Here is a 4,587-nt window from a genome sequence, read left to right on the forward strand (position 1 = left end):
CCTCTGTCTTCTCTTTCTGGTTTCTGTGTTTGGATGTAGCAACAAGGCACTTTGTTTCTCTCTGGGATGAATATCTGTTGCCTGTTGGTTTAACATGCTCAGAGCCCCAGAGTATTGCTTCCACCAAATTCCAAAGCCGAACATTTGTTTGAGCCCCGCTAGTTTGAGGCAGCTAGGAGAAGCAATGCTCGTTAGAGTTTTGGACATCAAATTACATGTAGGTGATTCCCACATGGTCACTGCTAGTTTCTTTCACCAATCACAACCATGGTTCAAGTGTCGGTATTGAAGAGTCTTAGAGGGGCGGATGGGCAATCTTAAGATGTGTTGGATTATGTTTGGCATATGCATTAATATGGTGAAATGAATGATTAAATTATGTATAAATAAATTTAGGCTATGTTTGGTTTGAAGGAAAAGGTAGAGAAAGGAAGGGAAGGGTAGGGAAACCTATACAAGGTTTGTCAAGGATCCCCTATCTTTCCCTTCTTTTCCCTACTTTTTTTTTTCAAACCAAACACAGCGTTAGGGAAAGCCATATATCCCATAAATGCGTCAGTAATATACAAAAGAAACATATTTTTATAGTTTATATGAATTATAAATTTACGGGTATATAGTTGGAAAATGTCGGGTAATGGATTACAAATTAAAATATACATACCTTAGAGTTAGAGTCCAACTGTTTAAAAAATATAAAATTTTCTACACAAGGACCTGGGTTCAATTTTTCTATACTAGCATTGGCCTAATATGATGGATGTATTGGATGATAGCATCGATTTTCTTCATAAGCAAATTTTGCGTATAGAGAATTTGTATTGACCGAAACTCCTTTTCTCTTTTTTATCTTTTTGATATTAATTTTTGACAGGGGTCTTATCATATCACCTTTTTAAGTTTTAGCATAAAAAAACGCTGAATCTTGTAATTCCCCTAAAATAGAGTATAAGTGACTCTGAGATACGATATGGGGTGTAGCTTATGCCTGTTATATTGTATTAATATTTTAAATTTTTTTGTTTTTTTTTTTTTTTAAATTAGGGTAAATTACAAGCGCCCCCTGTATTATGGGGTCAATGACAAATAGCCCCTGAACTTTCATTTGCAACAAGCCAATAAAGATCCCCGGACATTCACTTTGCAACAAATGTTTAATTTTTTTTTTAATTCTCAAATTACCCTTTTTCTTATGTATTTGAATGATTTATGATTTTATTAATTTTCTAAATATAACATTGAAGGCCTCTTCATTACTCCAATAGATCCTTATAGATTTCTGGCTAGATTCAATATTCAAATGAAATGGTAGAGGACTCTTTCTGATAAATATAAATTTATGGTTTCATATGAATTTTCTTGATTTATTGGAGAAAGGAGTGGATAATTTTTATATTTTAATATGAAGAGAGACATTTGTGTGAGATCAAGAATTAAAAAAAAAAAAAAATTATGCCAAAGTAAAAGGGTTCTTTGTTATTTTAGCTGGTTTTATTCAGAGAAAATGGAGGAATATTTTGATCAATTAAGGTTTAAGAGAAAAAGGGTGAGAAAAAGAAAATAAGGAAAATGATAAGCTAACCTTTGAGCTAGCATGCTCAAATACATTAAAACTTACAAAGAAAATATAATTATATTAAAAAAGTGACTCGTAATCAAACCATTTTACCTGTAACCCGGCAAGCATTCTGGTTTTATATCCGGTCACATTGGTGAGCAGAGTTTTTGCTTGCAGGTATCTGAGTCCCATTTGATAATGGTAGAAATGGCTGAATTAAATGATTTCTTGCTTTGTTTTTCAGTGAATAAAATAATCAAATAATAAAATATTCAAGGGAATACAGTAATCAACACAACTTTAACTTCGACCTTCGACCATCAAATAGGTTGCAACCTCCCTAAAAACTCTTTACCAAAAGACAGAAGTCATTCAGTTCAGCCACACTTCTTATGATTGTCAAATTGCCCATTAGTCACAAAGTGGTGCAGCCTCGGCCCCCACCTTTTGCTTAATGGGAGTTATTTAAAAAAATATTCATTGAAGGATCCTACGAAAAGAAGATTTCTAAATGATTTATTTACTTAATAAGACAAAACTGTCAAAATATATTTGGTTGGATGTATGGTTGCAATGACTGTTGGACCGTGTGGTGGGATCAGATCCGAACTCACATGAATTGCATGAATGATGCTTTCTAGTGTCATGATTCAAGAAACAAAGACAATATTTCTGACCACGAAAGGAAAAGCTCTTCAATTTTTATTTTTTCTTTTTTTTTTTTTTTATCTTATCAATCCTATTAATGAGTGTTTGAGAAAACAAAAGAGTCATTATATTTTGCTCAGTGCCATATCATTCTTAAACTTTGATTCTTTAAATCACTTCTTAAATCCATGTCTTTCTAGGTTTCTAATGAAGTTTGAAATTATGTTATTTGAAGCATCAAGTCAATGGGGACGAGTTTTAAACAGAATCAGAATTTTATTCTGTCAATTTGAAGGTTTCAAACTATGCCATGCATGCAATGAAGCCAATAGAGCAGCGGGTCACTTGGCAAGTATTGACCACACGAGTTCGGCTTTGGTCAGTGCAAAACCATGCTAACACCGTTTAAACAGCCTCTTGCAATCTTCCATTAGTAATATCTTTCCAAGAAATAAAGGATTTAAATACAAGATATTAGCTGAGCTCCAACCACAACATTAGGGCTTCAACCCACACTAACTTCAAATTTGTGATCTCACCCCATCCACCTTAGATGTTGAATTGATCGTAAGGCATCCCTTATATTGAGGAGTCATGGTTCATGGGTTCAAACTACGGAAAGGCAGGCTTTGTACGTTGTATGCCAGTGGGCCTTATGTGCACTCACCCACTGACAAGTTGTAGTGTATAGCACCTGGCTCTTATGGGTCTTAAAGTTGCACTCACTCATATTTTCACCCTTCTTATATATAAAGAAGTAGAAAAAAAAAAGAAAAAAAAATCTCACTCATATTTTACCCCATAACACGTGCCTCAAGACAAGGAGTAAAATTCCAGTCATGTGGCATTATAATTTTATCTTGCTGAGTCAACATTTCCATCATTCTCAATTCCCATTTTCTGAATGTAATTATTTCTGGTTGCAGTATTAAGCTCATAATCTAATGCTATTCGTGTTGGATTAGGGTTGAATTGGATGAATCCGGTTTAAATCCAATTTTATTGTGTATACATAACATTTATTTATTTTTTCCCACTTTGGTAATAAGAAAACTAATGAAAACATTAAACGAATAAATAATAAAAAATAGAATCAATATATGTCATGAAAATTGAATCTAGATCTTGAGATGGGAGTAAGGTTGGCTTGTGTTGGGGGCAAAGTTCAAAGTATCGGAAACGCTGTCTATCGGAAAGGCAAATTTAAGACACGTATCGAGATACACCTTAGATACGTATGGATATGGACGAAAAATTAAGATACACATAGAAACATATGGAAATGCTATAAATACTCTAATAAATCATAAATAAGCATTAATACCACTAAATATAAAACATAAATGAGCTATTTATGCATAAAAATAACATGTTTTAGTAGGTTTTATGAAAAAAAAACATATTATAATCAATAAATGGAAAGTCGTGAACAGAAACATACTATCTAATTATGGACATTATAGATCAAGTAATTATTTTGCATGTTTATTCTAATTTTTTAAAAGATTTGAGTCTTTAGAAAGGTTAAAAAGCTTTTTGAAGGATTTGGGAAAGAAAGAGGGCTTCTAAAATGGGTTTAAAAGCCCTCTTTCGAAAAGAGTTTTATTTGCGATTCCGCCACAGTAAAATCGTACTGTATTGGTACGGTAACATATCAACCGATACAGCACCAAAACGCACCGATACTCAATGAAATAGGCACGATACAGCCACGATATGACATCGATACAACGAATAGATACGACACATTCAATTTGGTACCATGTACCGTGCCAAAAACTTACTGGAATGATACGTATCGGCTGAAAGGTTGGATTGGGTTAGGGTCAAGGTTGGGGGTTTGGAACTTTGGGTTGGATTAGAGTCAGCCTCAACTCGACCTAAACCAAGCCCGACTTAATTGCACCCCTAATATTCTTGTTCATGGTTTTATATCAACAGTTAGAACACTTTTCAGCTTAACAACTTACCTTGGTTGGATACCTAGGGTTAAACCCAATTAATTGGTTAATCCAATTTGATTTGAAAGTATGCCATAATTTTGAAAACCTAATCAGAAATGAAATCGCTTTAACCACCAGTGCCCGAATCAAATGATTTTGGGGTCCAAAACCAGACCCAAACTCAATGACCGGTTCCCAGGTCAATCAGTTGGACCATCTGATCCACACGACTAGATTCAAAGTTGGTCATGATCGAATTGAGCAGGTCTCATGCAACTAAGGAGACTGTTGTTTTCATCCTTTCGTGTTCTAGAAGGTGATTGGAACCGACACCATTTTTCTGAAAGGTGGTGTCACATCAGTTCGAAATCTGAAATCTGTTTTCTGAATAAACACTCACTGTTTGGTGCCGTTGCAAGCACTGCGCTTCTCTCAAAT

The sequence above is a fragment of the Nelumbo nucifera genome, chromosome 8 (assembly GCF_055504915.1).
Source record: "Nelumbo nucifera cultivar China Antique chromosome 8, China Antique-T2T, whole genome shotgun sequence".
Classification (NCBI taxonomy): Eukaryota; Viridiplantae; Streptophyta; class Magnoliopsida; order Proteales; family Nelumbonaceae; genus Nelumbo; species Nelumbo nucifera.